Source organism: Symphalangus syndactylus, chromosome 2 (genome assembly GCF_028878055.3).
Source record: "Symphalangus syndactylus isolate Jambi chromosome 2, NHGRI_mSymSyn1-v2.1_pri, whole genome shotgun sequence".
Classification (NCBI taxonomy): Eukaryota; Metazoa; Chordata; class Mammalia; order Primates; family Hylobatidae; genus Symphalangus; species Symphalangus syndactylus.
The window spans coordinates 20934298-20952831 of record NC_072424.2 but is presented as its reverse complement, the minus strand read 5'-3'; the positions used below and the strand labels follow the sequence as shown (position 1 = coordinate 20952831).

General features: G+C 42.7%; 1 long non-coding RNA gene across 3 annotated transcripts in view; it reads right to left on the bottom strand.

Annotated features, from left to right (window-relative positions):
• Positions 1-18534, bottom strand: part of LOC129465574 (uncharacterized) — a 70344-nt gene that overhangs the window by 42549 nt on the left and 9261 nt on the right. The gene's annotated exons all lie outside the window — the stretch shown is intronic.

Genomic DNA, 18534 nt, shown 5'->3' with positions numbered 1-18534 from the left:
TCGGGAACTAATTAAGCATACAAATCAAGCCCTGGGATCAGGTGGCGCTCTGTTTAAATATCTTAACCTTTTATGATTATCTTAATTTAGAGAAAATTCAAAACACATTCAGAAGTCTTAGAAAATGAGTTCACTAGGAATTAACTGGCCGGCTTTTTTTTCTTGATGTTGGGATCCTTTCTTTACAAGTCCAGCCGAGATTCCTGGGGAAGTCCTCCGAGCTCACACCTCCCAGGAAATGTAGACATTTGCCAGCCTGGGGGGCCCAAAAGGCCACACCTGTCTTTACCTTCCCCTAGCAGCCTCTCCCAGCCAGAAACTCCACCTGTCCCCACCTCCCAGCCCACATGGCCCCCATTTGCCAGAAGGAAGGGGAGAAAAAGGGTGCACTCTGCACTTGGAAGTTTTACCTTCCTTTTAGATAAAATAAGGTATGAAATGAGTTGGGGGGAAACATTCCTGCAGCCCATGTTATTTTGGGGGAAGCCATGGGAGGAGCTAAGGGCAGAGACTGAAATGTGATTGCACAAACCTGGCTCCAGAATGGCTACAGGTGGCTGAGAGGGAAGACAAAAGCCGGAAACCATCCTTGTTTTAGATTCTGGTGATTCTGGCAGTGGGAAGTGGGGGCTGGGGTAGCAGATGGGGATCCGTCTTCTCACCTACCTCAGGTAAAGGAGATACTTGATCTAGAAGGCGTGTCTAAAATGTGTACACATACCAAGTTGAATTGACTTGTGACAAGGTCTTCTAATCTTTTACCTCCTCAGCCAATATACCTTTATTGAGCACCTACTATATGCCAGGTCTGTTCTAGGCATAGTCTTTACAAAGACATTAAACTGCCTTTGAAACAAGTGCCCAGTTTACTTATAAAGACTGGACTGGATCTCAAAAATACTCTTTCTTAATGTTCTTAGGACCAGTAAACCATTACAATAGGGTTTCCAGATAAACTATAGGATGTTCATGTTTAAATTTCAGATGAACAACAAATACTTGTTTACTCTAAGTATGTCCCGAATTTTGCATGGCACACTCTTACACTAAATCATTATTCGTTGTTAATCTGAAATGCAAATTTAGCTGGGTGTTCTGGGGGTTTATTTGTTAAATCTTGCAACCTGACTTTAGAAAAAGATATAAATAGATATGGGTGCTGTCTCAATCTTGGATGTTAAATACTAATTTTGGAGGAAGGCAACAGAAAGCAGCTTTGTAAAAGGCCCGCTTACGTATGTGATTTGACTTAGACCTGTATTAGTCCGTTCTCATGCTGCTAATAAAGACATACCTGAGACTGGGTGATTTATAAAGAAAAAGAGATTTAATGGACTCACAGTTTCATGTGGCTGGAGAGGCCTCACAATCATGGTAGAAGGCAAAGGAGGAGCAAAGTCATGTCTCACATGGTGGCAGGCAAGAGAGAGCATGTGCAGGGGCAACTTACCCTTTATAAGACCATCAGATCTCATGAGACTTATGCACTATCATGAGAACAGCACAGAAAAGGCCCACCCTCATAATTCAGTTACCTCCTACCTGGTCCCTCCCACAACACGTGGGAATTATGAGAACTACGATTCAAGAAGAGGTTTGGGTGGGGACACAGTCAAACCATATCAGACCTCATCACAACTCTAGGAAGGGGGTTCTGTGATCATCCCCATTTTGCTGTGAGTGAGCTGAAGCTCAGAAAGCTTGAGGGACTTACTCAAGGTCATCCAGCTTTTTCTCTAGCCCAGCTCTGCTGGACTTTGAAGCCTGGGCTCTTTACAGTGACAAGTTGATTGTTATCTTTCCAGAGTTCTTATTTTCCTATAGCTTTCCCTGGCTTCTCTCAACTTCTTCCCCCCTTTCCCACAAATATTCAAGGAGAGATTCACTCCCGTCAGATCAATGTCACTGCCATAATGAAAACCACCACCCGAGTTCATGAAGGACGAGATCTGTCGAACCCTAATGAGAATGGTTCTGATTATGCAAAAAGCAACCTCATAGTTATTCTAATGTTACAAGTAAATATAAAACATTTAGAAATACTTGGCTTGGATATTTTTTTCAAGTACAGATGTCTGACTCTCTGCCAGTTTCTTATTAAAAATGCTACAGTGGTTTGGGTACAAAGATTGTTATAAAAATAAAAGCTAATGCACTCTGAGCACTCGTTTTGCCTTTGTGGGGACATCAGCCATGGTAAGGCCAGAGCAGATGGTGGCTAGTGGTGGCTCTTAAGCAGGCACCCCAACATTCATAGCTCTGTTAGTGCCCTGCTTAAAATGATGCAGGAGCTTCCTGGTGTCCCTCAAATCCCAAATCTGCTCCTGCAGGTTTCCAGCCCTATCTGTTCCCGCTCCCTCTTGCTTACTGGCTTTTTCTAGCTCACCATGCATTTGCACTTGCTGTGTCCTCCACCTGGTGTGTTTCTCCCAGCTCTTCACCTCGCTGGCTCCTTCTCTTCCTTGGCCTTCAGGTCTTCTCTGACCAGCTTCTCTGTATGGCTGTCCTCTTACCTCCAGTTACTTTCTATTGTAACTCTCTGCTTATTTCCTTTATTTTTCTTATAACTCTCTGAAGTTATCTTGCTCACCTTTTGTCTTTCCCACCAGTAAGTCAACTCCATGAAGGAAGGGACCCTGTTTGTTTTGTTGACACATGTCATCTTCAACACCTAGAGCAATGTTAGGCACATAGTAGTTGCTCAATAAGTATTTGTCGAACAAGTGAATGTATCTACCAAAGCACCTGAAGTTTTGCATTCCTTAATCCTGCCTGGGGCAATGGGCCAGAAGAAAAGTAGCAGCGTCTACAATTTTTTTTTTTTTTTTTTTTTTTTTGAGACAGAGGCTCACTCTGTCGCCCAGGCTGGAGTGCAGTGGTGTGATCTGGGCTTACTGCAACCTCCGCCTCCTGGGTTCAAGCGATTCTTCTGCCTCAGCTTCCTGAGTAGCTGGGATTACAGGCGCATGCCACCACGCCTGGCTAATTTTTTGTATTTTTAGTAGAGACAGGGTTTCACCGTGCTAGCCAGGATGGTCTCGATCTCCTGACCTCGTGATCTGCCTGCCTCGGCCTCCCAAAATGCTGGGATTACAGGCATGAGCCACGATGCCGGGCTGCATCTACAAATTTTAATCAACTCATGGAAAACAATATAACTTGGGAGAATCCTAAACTCCTGTGATTGATGGTTTTGAGTCTAGCAGGAGTTTCCAGGAGTGTGCTTCAAACCATGGCAATGAAAAACTTAATTGCTATAGCATTTGCCTATGTGTAGAAGGTGAAGTGTAAACAGAAAACTGGGGGTATTCAAATGCAGCAAGGAAAACATTGTCACCCTAATAATCTTCCAGACAAATGTGTTGATGTGAACAGAACCATTCTGGGGTCATGGGAGGGGGAGCACTCTTTAGAGGCTATTCCCCTTAGCTTGGCATTCGAGACTTCTCACACACTTGCTGAGACCTGCCTCTCCTGATTTCTTCTGCCTCTCTCCCTGCAGCCTGCTGTCCGTTGGTCCCGGGTTGTCGTCACACCCCCACTCCTTGCATGCTTTCCCAGGCTTGCTCCTTTATCTTGCTCTGAAGAATGCTCTTCCCCATCTGTGCATATCCAAAGCCTAATCACATGGGCCTGGTTCAAAGGTCGTCTCCGCCCCAATCTTCTATCTCATCTACCTCTACCTGGTGGCAGCCTTTCCCTCCTTTGAAGTGTCTGGGTATTTTTTTTTTTTTTCTTTTCTTTTTTGAGACAGGATCTTGCTCTGTCACCCAGGCTGGAGTGCAGTGGTGCAATCATGGGTCACTACAGCCTTCACCTCCCAGGCTCAAGCGATCCTCCCACCTTAGCACCCCAAGTAGCTAGGACTACAGGTGTGCACCATCACACCCCACTCATATTTTATTTTCTGTAGAGATGGGTCTCGCTAAGTTGCCCAAGCTGGTTTTGAACTTCTGGGCTCAAGCAATCTTCCCACCTCAGCCTTCTAAATTGCTGGGATTATAGGCATGAGCCACCGTGCCTGGCCTCTGGGCAACTTTTTTCTTTTTCTCATCACCTTCTACTTGACATCAAGCCTGACTTCAAGCTGCTAAAGGACAGGAACTGTGTCTCATTTTTGTATCCTCCACTGCCCCAGCACAGTCATTTTTGTTAATAGTGAGTTAATGATGTTTTTTAGGATACACAGCCCCAAGTCTTTAGCTCCCGACAATAGTGGTGCTGTGTTAGGAAGCTATAGCCAATCAGAGTCCATAACATTACCTGCCCCCACCCCAAGGCATGAAGGAGAAGTGATATGGTTTATGGTGTGGGCAACGGAAACCAGTGTCTGCATGACCCCACATGTCCAGATGAAAGACTCAGGGGGCCAAAGATCCAGAAAACAGACTGAACTTTCCCTTTTCCATTCAGATGTTTTCCTGTTGGGTGGCCCAAAGCCTGAAACAACTGAATTCCTGGGTGCTCTATAAACCTCTCCCATTCCAACCTTCCCAAATGTTTTCTTCCAAAACTCTGTCCAAACAAAGAAAAAAAATTCCTCAAGAAACTCAAGTGCTAACGCTGAACACATGAGTCCAAGAACCAGAGGTCCAAGGGGAAACAAATACCCTGTTTTTGCCAGACAAACGTTGTCAAATATATGAACATGCAAATATATTTATCTCAAATGAGTTATAAGGAGAGTCGCACAGGGTCCAAAGCCACTTGCAAAAGATGGCAATCGGTTTTGGAGAATTTCACACATATTAAGCCAAGGATCCTCCCTTTCTGCACGATCTAGGAGATTTGGAAGTGTTCTGCGAGCAATGTGGTTTTCAAATGAAGTCCAGTACAAGCTTTTGATCTATATAGGATAGTATGAATTCATACGCAGTACTGATGAATTGACAGGCCACATTTAAACATCCCCCTCACGTACACAATCTGGATTTATGATTTTGTTTTGGTGCACACATATCCTTTGAGTTTCTACATATATGACACATGGAGAGGCAAGGAAGGAACTCCTGGTAATCTTTCAAAAGCTGACACCCAAGTGTGATCTTGACAGCTTTCGGGTCATTGTCATATTTTTGACAAGCAATCGCTGTTACAGAGGGAGCTAGTAAAAATGTTTCCCTGAACTCATCGTGGATTGCAACAGGAGGAAACACTCCATCACTGGAAAGTGACACTAATGCATTCTATTAGATTTGCTTATCATGTTAAAGAGCATATTAAAAGGAAATGTTTGGAAAAGAGATGCCATAACTTGGTATGATGGGTTGAAAATTCCTAATTTGGAAAAAATGTGCTAAGACAACATGATTGATGTGAGTGACCTACTTTATTTCATAAGAAAGTATGAGTTGCCTCGGGCCCATTGGTACACATATTTGGAAAAAGTTGTTTTTTTTCCACATTAAGTTTTTATTAACATTTCAAAAGAGCAAAAACACCATAGAAGGATATAAGTTGTAACTTGTCAATGCAGATGTGTTTGTAGTCATTTGCTGCTGAGAAAAACACCTGAATTAGGTGAGTTTCTTGCCAAGCGAACACCTGATGGGGAGAAATATGACAGTCTTTTCCCTGATAAAAAATGACAGGGAAGAGGCGTTTTTATTTAAAGCACAAATGACTCTTCTGCTACTTGTAGGTAGTGATCTCTTAGAATGATTAACATTTCATGGAGCCTCCCAGCCACCTTTCTGTGCAGGTGGCAAAGGATTGGGGCTGAGTTAACCATTTTAGTTTTGCTTGAGAAGATGGAGTTCAATGCCCTGATCCTATTCCTCAAGTGAAGCCCCTTGGTTTGGGAGTCAGGAGCTCTTAGGTTTATCTCAGGCAACAGAAGGGACAGCTGAGGGTCCAGCAGAGGGTTGGTCCTGTCAAAACACTCTGTTACCATTCAATCAGTATTGCCACTGAGTTTAAGACCTCAGGAAATGCCTACGGAACAATGTTTACTGAAGAAAGTAGGATTAAAAAAATATATAGGCCTGGCACAGTGGCTCACTCCTGTAATTTTGTACATTAAAAAAAAAAAAAAACAAGAATAAGAAATTAGCCAGGTATGATGGCACATGCCTGTAGTACCAACTACTTGAGAGGCTGAGCAGGAAGATGGTTTGAGCCCAGGAGTGAGTTCGAGGCTGCAGTGAGCTGTGATCATGCCACTGTACTCCAGGCTGAGTGACAGAGCCAGACCTTGTCTTAAACAAAACAAATATCTTAATAATGGAAGTGGGAGAATAAATTGGCACAAACTTTCTGAAATGCAATTTGTGAATTTGTCACAAAAGCTTTAGATTGTTGCATACCTTTGGACCTAAAAATTCCACTTCTAGAAATTTCTTCTAAAAAACAATTATGAATATTTATAAAGATATAGCTAATAAGATGTTTACTATATAATTATTTATAATATTAAGAGATAGACTCAACCTAAATGTCTGAAGTTAGAGGATTGCTTAAATAATGTCATACAATTAAAAGAGCCATTAAAACGATAATGTATAATGTATAAGAATTATGTGGAAGAAGGTTTGTAATATTTTATATTTTATAGGAAAAGTGGGTTATAACACATTCATATTATGATGCTATTTGAAAACTATACATATGTCTACTTAATTTTTAGATGTCTACATATGTCTATTTCAGTAGATATATGTATATTTATGTATATATTCTTTTTTTTTTTTTTTTTTTTGAGACGGAGTCTTGCTCTGTCGCCCAGGCTGGAGTGCAGTGGCGCGATCTCGGCTCACTGCAAGCTCCGCCTCCCGGGTTCACGCCATTCTCCTGCCTCAGCCTCTCCGAGTAGCTGGGACTACAGGCGCCCGCCACCGCGCCCGGCTAATTTTTTGTATTTTTAGTAGAGACGGGGTTTCACTGTGGTCTCGATCTCCTGACCTCGTGATCCACCCGCCTCGGCCTCCCAAAGTGCTGGGATTACAGGCGTGAGCCACCGCGCCCAGCCTATTTATGTATATATTCTTATACTGTCTTTAACTGTATGCATATATATGTGAAGGACATTTATCAAAATGTTAAGTGTAACTATTTCTGAAGAGTAAGTCTTCCAGGTAGTTCTTGTTTCTTTCCTTTTGTATGTTTTCATTTTCTATGCTAGCCATGCTTTACTTTGATAATAAGTAAAGCAGTTATTAAATGGGAAAATCCAAGAGATTTAACGGGTTACTTAACAGAAATAAGAGAATTCACAAGGATTACCAGGCACAAACTAGTTTTCTCATATAATAGTAAACAGGTTAAAATATAAAATGAGAAATTATTCCATTCACTGTAGCAAAACAAAACAAAGCATAAATCATCCACAAAACTAAAAATTCAATGACTAATTCATGCAAGAAACATCCAAGACCTATTTAGAAGCAAATAATGAAGCACATCAAAGAAAATCTAAATAAATTATTGTGTTTCAGGTTGGAATGACTAAATATTGTGAAGATTTCAACTCTTTCCCAAATTAATTCATACATTTGATACAATTCCAATAATAGTTCTGATTAAAATAACTGGCAAGTTGATTCTAAATATTATCTAGGAGAACAGATGCATGAGAACAGTTTTCCTAGGCGAAGAAAGATGAGAGCAGCTTTGCCCTATTGGATTTTAAAAGATATTACAAAGTCAGGGTCATTAAGCAGTATGCTAATTTTGTAGGAATATCAAATATGTTAATGAACAAAATAGAATGCAGAATAGAATAGAAGAAAATATAAGAATCTAGTACGTGATAAAGGTTGTATTTCCTGTTAATGGAGAAGGGCTATATTGTTCTGCAAATTATGTTGGAATAATTAGTTATCCATTAAGAGAAAAAAAAAAAGTGGGTCTTCATGTTACATTCACAGAAAAAAAATCCAGATATATTAAAGATGTACACATTAAAAAAAATTTTTAAAGTTATTTAAAAGACTAAAAACAATAATCCCATAATCTTGAGAATGAGAAAGACTTTCTTGAAGAGAGATAAGCCTCAGACTCCATAAAGGATAAGACCAACAATTTTGCCTGCATAAATATTTAAATCTTTGGTATGAGAAACATACTATGAGCAAAGGACAAACTAGGAAAAAAATGCAACTTGTATGACAAACAATGGATTAAGAGCTTTACTATATAAAGTGCTGTTTTCAGATAAGAGAAAGATTATCATTCCAATAGAAAAATTGGGAAGACAGAAGCAAAGCTTTTTATAGAAAAAGAAATATGAACATACAAAAAATGCTCAACCTCGCTAATAATCAAACAATTTAAAATTAGAACAATAAAATATTATTTTCACTCACCACTGTCAAAAATTTTAAAAAGGAATGATCATATTTAACGTATTAAGAGTGTAGAGAAATACTTTGATGCAGTAATTTCATCTCAGGGAATTTACTCTGCGTAAAGATTCAGAAAAGGGTTCCAAAAGTCTGGAATCCTATGCAGTTGGTTGAACAAATGAGGCAGACCTGTGCACTATGGAGGAAAGTCTGAGGTATATCAACACATGAAGAGAACTGGCAGGAAAACAATATAGCCTTGTGATCCCAACTTCTGCTTAATAAACATACATAGCTATTCGTATATGTAAAAGAATTTTTATAGCAGATGTTCCATGGCAGTAGGATTAGGGGGTGATATGGTTTGGGTGTGTCCCCACCCAAATCTCATCTTGAATTGTAGTTCCCATAATCCCCATGTGTTGTAGAAGGGACCTGGTGGGAGGTGCCCAGTGGGAGGTAATTGAATCTTGGGGATGGTTACCTCCATGCTGCTGTTCTTGTGATAGTGAGTGAGTTTTCATGAGATCTGATGGTTTTATAAAGGGCTTTTCCTCCTTTGCTCGGCACTTCTGTCTCCTGCTTCCATGTGAAGAAAGACGTGTTTCCTTCTCCTTCCATCATGATTGTAAATTTCTTGAGGCCTCCCCAACCATGTGGAACTGTGAGTCAATCAAACCTCTTTCCTTTATAAATTATGCAGTCTTGGGCAGTTCTTTATAGCAGCATGAGAATGGAGTAATGGCAAGGGTGTGGAGGGGGACACCTTCATTTGTACTTTCTCCTCTTCTGTCATATTTAAAATTTTTATGATCATATATCACCTTTGTAATAAAAAGCAACACACATCTGACAAATCTGCCTAGAGAGGTGAGGTGACTTGCCTAAGGTTAACAGCACATGAGGACCAGAAGCCACTGGGTCTCCTGATACCCAGGCTCTTAGTGCCCCCAAAGAGTCCCTTCTTCTTATTGAGGAACCCACAGGACCATGGCATAGCCTGTCTCTCAAAGGAGCCCACAAATGCCCTAAAAATGCTATTTGCAGGCTCCTATCAGGCTGCAGATCACCCCATCCCCTGGGCACTCTTGGATGGGAGGAGTCACATATGCAGCATTGGGTTGATGAGTTTCAGGGTGGGACTAGTGCCCTCAGTAGTGCCCATGCCAATGCCGGCTTGCCCACTTGCCTTGTAAGGAACTCTGGATGGCCCCCTCTAGCCCACAAGTGGTGAGCAGGCCAGGGATTCCTTCCCCAACCCCCACGACTGCTTTTGCACCCACCATACTGGAAACCTCACACAACAGATCTGGCAAAGCGGGATGGGTCAGTTAGGAAGCAGGAAGATGCATCACTTCAAAGTACAACAACATTAGCTTATATCTTAAAGTGCTTTATAATTTACCTTTCTACCCATCACCTTGTTTGATCTTCAGAATCATCATCTGAGAGAAGAACAAGTATAATTGTTATCATTCCCATTTCATGGAAGAAGAAACTGAAGCTCAAGAGGCTGAGCCACTGACCTGGTCACACAGCAAGGAAGTGTGGAGAGAGAAGGAGAGGTTGGGTCAGCTTGGCACGAATTCTCTACTTTTGCCACACTCCCTCTTTCCCTCTCTCCTGGGTAAACCCCTACCTACCCTCAGCCCATGGAAGCATGTTCCCCTTAATCCAGCTTGGCCTTGACCAAGGGCACTATGGCACTTCCTGCCATAGTACAGTTTGACTTCTGACCCCAGCCCCTGACTCAGTGTCTACTGCACCTGGGCCTCCCCAGCAGCCTTCTGCTCCTTGGGGGATAAGACTGGTTGAGGAAATTCTCTGGAGCCCCCAGAGAAGGGCACAGATCTGAGGGTTCTCTGAGGATACTGTCCTGTCCAGGAGAGCTTCTAACCACTCACATTATGGTCTGTAAGGATGTGAGTGGTTAGAATCATATATCACTTTTATAATAAAAAGCAACACACATCTGACAAATCATTCCATTGATTCACACTTGTGCTCCCACGATCTAGCAAAGCACCTGGCATACAGCAGGTGATCAATAAAAGTTTACTGAATGAGTGGAGTGGCCAGAGGACCCCCAGTCCCATCACCAGTCCACCTAGAACTCCTGTGACTTCAGGCCATCCCTTTCCCCATGCTGAGACTCTTTATTCCCTCCTATAAATGGGTGTGAGTTAGTCTCTAAGAACCAGAAGCCACCCAGCAGAGGTAGAGGCTCTACCAGCATTACGTTTAGAATAAAGGGACTGGAGGAACAGATGCCAGTTTTACCCAAGAGATCCAGAGGCAGAGAGTGGAGAGGGATCCCCACACATCTATTCTGAGTCCAGTTCTGAGACACTGTCTGAGTTTCTAGCAGACCCACCAGCTTCAACATCTTCAAGAATTTGATGCCACCACGAGCAGCTCCTTAAGGCCAGAGGATGTGCCTCCTTGCTTCTGTGTCCCCAGCACACAAACAGGTGCATATAAATGAATGCATGGATGGAGGGCTCCTGTAACAACTTGTCATAATAGAAATCAAAAGTTTGGGACAGGAAATGACATCATAGGCCATGTGGTTCAACTTCTTCCATTGGAGACCCAGAAACAGCAAAGACTTTCCCAAGGTCACAGAGAGAGACAATGGAAGGGATTTGGGTGGGATACATTAGCTGTTTTTCAGGGATCAGCCAAAGCTAAGGCCAGCTTGCTTGAGTTGGTGTAGAAACCAGGGGAATCCTGTTGGGAGCCACTCCTCACACACTAGAACCCCCACATTGGCTCCACCCAAAGCTCAATTACTGCTGGGAGAGGCCTGATGCTCTCATAATGAAGTCATATCTATCGCAAAGATCCTTGAGGCTAATAACTATGAAATAATTACATGTGTCTCAGAACTGGGAGATCAAGGATTTCCATCCAAAATCCCATGATGCTCTTAAAAAAGGTTTCACTATAAACTGCAGGAGGGGTGGGGAGAGGCGAGATTTCCAAGCCAGGTTGCCATGTTTTAATTCCATCTTTTATGTGTTGGCATCATCCCATCTATGTGTATATCTCACTCCATAGACATATTAAAACAACATCAAAGGAGATTAAAAGAGTAACAATTGTCATCCATAATCATATTGCTATAACTAAATTATACCCACATGCAAGCATCTGTCTCCCTGTTCAATTATGCAAGCAATATGTGAATGTATTCTCATCATCAGAAATCAAGAAGTATACATTGTAGTCAGAATAAGTACCACGACCACACCAAGTCCTGCAAGTTCCCCTCTCTTCTCCTGAAGAAATGCAGTTGTCAGGTTGGTGTGTATTTTTCCAGAACTTTTCTCTGAATTTATATCTAAGTATACACATATAACATATATTAGTATGTGAATACACACATGCACACACACAAGCACAAACAAGTAGTGTTTATTTTAAGCCTTAATGGGATCATATCATTTATTGTCCTGAAGTTTGCTTTTTACCCCCTTAACAGATCTTGGAGGTCTTTCCATGACACTACAGAAAAAGAGCTATTTCCATCTTTGCAATAGCTATATTACACAGTTTTCCATAGTATGGAAACATACTTAAAAAAAAAAAGTCCTCATTAAAAAACATTTAGTCTCTTGGGTTTCCAATTTTTCAATATTTCAAATAGTGAATATGCATATATAGAGAGTATATATATAGTCTCTCTATATACTATATATAACTGTATCTATATAACTATATATATAACTACATCTATATAACTGTGTGTGTGTGTGTGTATATATATATATATATATAGAGAGAGAGAGAGAGAGAGAGACCTTAAGCACTCTCTCTCACATGGCTCATCAATCTTTTTATTCATGTCTGCAGACTGTCCTGCTGGGGAAATGTCAGCTCCACCAGGGTAAAGATTTTATCTGCTTTTCCCCCTGCTATATCCTGAGTGCCTGGAACAGTGCCTGGCTTAGCACACAAGAAATATTTGTTGAATGAAGACCAGCAAGGGGAGAACATAGCCGCAAATTATTTTAACAAATAATGCTTGTCTAATGCCTGCATTTTCCAAAGGCACTTTGACTCCCTAATCACATTCTACCTGCAGAACAGCCGTGGGGGCTCAGTAGATCCTGCATGGTTAATACCCCGTGCTGAATTGTGGCCTGAAGTCAGGGCTTAGGAATCAGACAGAGAAAGGTTCAAATCCTAGCTCTGTCGCTTTCTCTGTGTGTCTCTGGAGAATTTACTTAACCTCTGTAAGCAGCCATTTTTTAATCTATAAAAAAATGGATATACATACCTACCCTTGAAGGATTTTATGACAATTAAATGTGATCTTATATGTGAAGTACCTGAAATACAGTAAGCACTTAATAAATGCTTGTTCTCTTTTGACCCTTGCTTAATATATTCTTTCTACCTGCTCAGGTCAATCACCCATGGCCCTCCTTGTAATGTCTTACTGTCTACCAATTACTGAAATACCTTACAGTTTTTCCTAAAAAATATCCTGGTATATCAGTTTTCCTCCACCCACAGGAGTTTCTTGGGAAAGAAACAAAAGAAATATTTTCTTGTCTGTGTTGCTTAAACAGAACATCAGTAGCTTTTTCCTGAGCATTGTATGTTTGGGCACTTATCACGTTCAATAATATTTAGCTGTCTAGTTCCCTAACTGGTTCTCAAGGGCAAGGACCATGACAGACTCAATTTTTTAACCCTGTTAATTACAGGTCAATTGCAAATTTCCTTATAAATGGTAAATGCTCGATACTGGTGGAACTAATAAATGATCTGAAAATACTATAAATATCTGATTTTAAGTGATCCCATACGTTCATACTCCTGGGAGCACAGGGACTCCTAACCCACTCTGCTCTCATGATAGCACCCAAGCTGTCCTGAGTCAGCTTCATCATCCAGTGGTTGATGTGGGGAACTGACCTTTTGTTTCTTTTCCAGTGTTGGGGTTTATGCTTTTTCCTTCCTCCATACTCAGTCAAATCCCCCTCTGGCAGTCCTTCTCCTGGGTTTACATACCTTTTAAATGTTCTTTTCTTTTCCCTTTGAAATTGCAAGTTTTCTCACCTCTACTCCCTTCAGATAATTTGAAAGTCAAAAAACAATCACCCCACCCCAACAGTGCTTGAGAAGTTAAACTGTAATGATCTTATTGTGAAAGAAAGAGACATTTGGAAATAGCGTCAGATCCAGGGCCATTGTGCCCATGAACCCTGAAAGTCTACCTAAAGGTCTTCATCTAATTCCTTACCCCATCAGCCCTCCCTGCTTTAAAATTCGTTTCCCCTTGCCAACCAACATTCACTTCTATTTTCCTGTTTTGTTTAACTATGACGACCTCTATCACAACGCCTGTGAAGATTTTATTGTACTTATGTATTTACAAGGTTAGTTTTCCTCGGCTAGCTTCTTGAGGGAGGATATCATAGGATTTTTCATTTTTGAATTTCAAATGCCAACACAGTGTCTGGCAGATAGGTATATTTTTGGGAAAAAAAAATATTGTTTTCCTCTAATTTTTTTTTTTTTTGAGACCGGGTCTCTCTCTGTCGCCCAGGCTGGAGTTCAGTGGTGCCATCTCGGCTCACTGCAAGCTCCGCCTCCCGAGTTCACCCCATTCCCCTCCTCAGCCTCCCAAGTAGCTGGGACTACAGGCGCCCGCCACCACGTCCAGCTAATTTCTTTTTTGTATTTTTAGTAGAGACGGGGTTTCACCGTGTTAGCCAGGATGGTCGCTATCTCCTGACCTCGTGATCTGCCCGCCCCGGCCTCCCAAAGTGCTGGGATTACAGGCGTGAGCCACCATGCCCGGCCTCCTCTCATTTTTTTTATGACACACAACCGCTATCACTCAATACACTTAGGAAACACAGTTTTTCCTAAAGAATCTCCTAGTATATCAGTTTTCCTCCACCCACCAAGCTTAAAATTCTGTATTTTTATGAGTAGACATTGAACAGATATTTTAGGGTAGCATCTTGACCACCATTTATAACATTGCTTCTGAGAGACCACATTCTGAGTTCCAGAGAGTGGCTAAGAAAGAAACTTTTGGAATCTTTTTGAAAGCTAAGGCCTTTTACCTTCCTTCCTGACTCAAGCATGGATTCTCGTTACATTCCAAGGGACCCTCACCCCTATCAGGAAATGAAGTGCCTCACTGTGAACATGGCAGAGTGACAGCATTAAAGAAGAGGGAGGCTGGCAAGCAGTGAGGCCCAGCAGGACCTTAAGACTGTATTACCCATTTAAGGATCCAGCCCTCTTGGATGTACCTGCAGCCTACCTAGGAGGGCCTCTGAGAGGCTGAAATGGAGGGGAGCCAAGCCTGGTCTTCCTCTTTGTAAAGCTCCAGGTGTTGTGTGGCTGGTGTTAGCTCAGCATTTCCTGCTTTTTAGGTCAGTCTTTTGCTACTTCATCTCTCTTGTTTGTTTTTTTTGATATAATATTTGTCCAAGATTCTTTCTTTTTCTATATTAAGGTCTCAACATTTATAATAAAGTACTTTAAAATCTTAGGTTTGATGACTTTTTGCAATTGTATACATCCTTGTTACCATCACCCAAATCAAGATATAGAACATTTCTGGCAGCCCAGAAAGTTTCCCGGGCCTCTCCTAGTCAACCCACTCCAGAGGCAAACACCATTCTGAGTTCCATATCCATAGATTCATTTTGCCTGTTACTTCACATAAACAGACTCACATAGCCTGTTTCTTCCCTTTCTTTTAGTCACTAAAACAACAATAACAATGTTGTTAGACATATCTAACAATATTAGATGTTAGACAAATATAACAACGTATAGGCATAACCTAATTCCTTTTTTCTTTTTTTTTGAGATGGAGTCTCACTCTGTCACCCAGGCCGGAGTGCAGTGTGGTGTGATCTGGGCTCACAGCAACCTCCCCCTCCTGGGTTCAAGCTATTCTCCTGCCTCAGCCTCCTGAGTAACTGGGATTACAGGTGTGTGCCACCACGCCCGGCTAATTTTTTGTATTTTCAGTAGAGCTGGGGTTCACCATGTCGGCCCCCTAAAGTGCTGGGATTACAGGCATGAGCCACCACACCCAGCCCTAATTCCTTCTTTTTTTTTCAGTTAACATCTCAAAATGTTTGGCAGTGGTGACCCCCAGGTAGGGGTAATTTGCATGATTGTTATTGACTTCTTTACACATTCTGGCATAATGTTTATATATATATATATAACATTTCATGATAACGAGGAAAAAAAGCTTCTTCATGGGGTAGGAGAGCATGGCTTTTGTGGAGAAGTAAACAAGTGAGATTCAGAATGAGCCTGATGAGGGAGCTTTGGTTGTCCAAGGGCTGAGAACATCCTTCCCTGGCAGGCTTTTCCTGGTGGCAGGGGACTTCTTACAGTATCTCAAGATCGGAGACCCCTTGAGCCACTTCCTGTCTGCACTCTTGTTTATCTCTTTGAACATGGAACTATTTGACCAAAGAATTCCTTCTGCCTCAAATTCTTCCCCTTGGATCTTAGCAAAGAGAAAACATTGTCTAAAGCGAGAGTTAACTGTACTTTGAAAGTCATGAAACACACACACACACACACACACACACACACACACAGACATACGATTGAAAATCCTTGATCACACATTTGAGTTTGAGTGATACAAGTAAGGCAAATGGTAATAGAGCCAAATATACAGTTATCCATAAAACCTATATACCATGAGTATAGGTCTCTGAGTATCATCTGACCACAGATAAGGTGCAACTCCTTGTTCTGTTTCCTTGATGGCTTCGCAATACAGATGGGTACATACATGGAAAAGGTATGAGTCTCAGAGAGGCATAAATGCAGAAAAAGTTGGATCCTGAAATAATATGTGCAGGAATACTTAAAACATGAAAAAGAGAAAACTTAGCAATTTCACAAAACAATGCAAGGTCTAACTTCATAGGTTAAATGGTCCCATATGTGGTAATCTACAAAGCTGGGAGACTTGGAATGGGACAGCCAGGGCTCTGCACAGAATGGATGGGGAGTGAGCAACTTGTGCAACCTCGGTGAGTCCATTCCTGCCTCTCTAAGTGGGGTAATAATGACAGTGTCCACCTCACAGGGCTGGTGGGAGAGGTGACTGAAGTGAGGTGTGGTCAGGCTATTTGTAAACCACTCATGCTGTCCATGTGCCAATAGTCTGTTGTCTCTTTCAGAGTTGGAATAAATGCTCTGGAGGGGATGTGGGATCCAGACTCTTTATCCTATCGTCATTGACTTTTTGGAGGACTAAAGAACAAAGTGTTGTCTCTTTCCTCACCCAGTGGCTTCCTCTTTGGGGAAAAGCGGGCATTTTGATAGGAAATCAGACGTAGGGAAGGGGGGAGAAAGAAAACCTGTTAGAGTCAGAAAGACCTGGGTTGGAATCCAGACTTCCTCATTTACTAGCCATGTGTGTGACCTTGGATGAACGTCTTAACATCTTAGAGCCTCCGTTTTCTCATATGGAAAATGGGAATAGACTTCAATGGATTTCTGGGAGGACTGGATGAAATAAATCCTCGTAATGGGAGCTCAGCACAGTACATGGGACTGGTGCCATCAGTGATAGAAATGAATTATCTCTCATGTGAGATGCCCTGGCAGATGAGAAATGAAATATAGTCTATCTTGCTTTCACCACACCCAGGCAGCTGCCCTTTAAACCGGGATCATGGGGGCTCAGAGAACAGGGTAGAAATAAGGAACTCTGGTGCTAACACAGAATAAAGTTCTCCACTACACCGGGCAGGGACGAGATGGATCACCTGGATGCAGAAAATGCTGCAGACAGGCCAGATGTGCCCAAGCCCATCTGGGGAAGACCCACATCCACATGGTTGGCACTGCAATCCGCTCCTCATCTGGAAGGCCTGCCATTCTGTAGACGCCTCCCAGTGCTGCCAGGGCCAGAGACTGCAGCCATTGGGGTGAGGGGAGTGGGTTGTTGTATTTTTAGCAACAAGAAGACATTCTCCTCCCTCCTCTGATCTCAGCCCCTCTACCCACTTCCCAGCTCATCCCAGCAGGTGCCTGGGAGCTCCTTCAGGGACAGAGCTGGGAGGTACAGTCTCTACTTCTCCACACCCACAACAACCTTTCCCAAGGCTGGGAACTGGACCAGATCCCAAGTGGGCTCTGGGCCTCACTGAACCTCAAGTTTTGCCAGAACTGGGGAGCCTAAACTGCCTGTTCCAGGTTTTAGCCAAGTTTCTTTGTTTTGTTCTACAAGATGTTCACCAGGTAACCGTTTGGGGGTTTTTGCTTTTGAGAAATAAACAGCCCACGGCATCCTGACAGTCTCCTCTCCCTCTTGCCCTTTCGCTGAGCCTACCCTCCCTACCTCCCCACCTCGCCAGCCCAATTTCTCTCCCCAGCTCCCAAGCCTCTGAGTTAGCAGCCTCCTGTTTATTAAGCTGTAAAGTTAGGAAGGTTCTCATTTCTGATCTTTTCGTTGGCTACACCTGACTTCGTCTCTTTTTTTCTTTTTTCCTCCCCCCCACCTCCCTAAACTAAATCACTTGCGCGGTTCTTGCCTTTTAACGGAGCGATAACGTGAGGACATCTGAAATTCCGACTTTATTTTCCTCCAGCACACCTGGCCCCTGCCCTCCAACGGGAACTCCCGACTGTTTGCTTATTTTAGCTCTCAATTGGTATTAAAAGCAAACTGTAGTTGGGAACATCTGATCTGTAAACGATGCAAGCCCCGGACAGCTTTTCCCAGTCCGGGGTAGGGACGGGCGGCCGCGAGCTGGGGCAGAGGACCTGCACGAGCCCGCGCAGCGCCTCCGCTCTGCCAGGCCCGCCCGCATCGGGCACCTAGGCTGGAGCCCCGCGGTTTGTCGTCTGGAGCCCGGAACCCGAGGTGAAAGGCCTCCTCTGAGCTCCCAGACGCCTCAGCCGAGCATATGCTGCACTCCTCACATTCATTTTTAATTCATGACATCAGTTTAGGGATCACTAGAGCCTCTAAACGGCCTCTCTCAAAACCAAAACAACCACCATAACACAAGCGAGGACAGGAGACGGCCGCGGAGTCCAGAACATCGGCTCCTCTGTCCCCGGGGAATAAACATTTGGAAAATCACTTTCCAATGGGGACCTGCTGTCCCTCACAGCAGCTACCTTCCCCCCAACCTTGTCCTGGAGCCGACAGTGGACTTCAGGGTATTTTGCTATAAAGACATAGCTGGTCTCAAAGTGGCTTCGATTAGGACTTTATAAAGTTACATTAAAA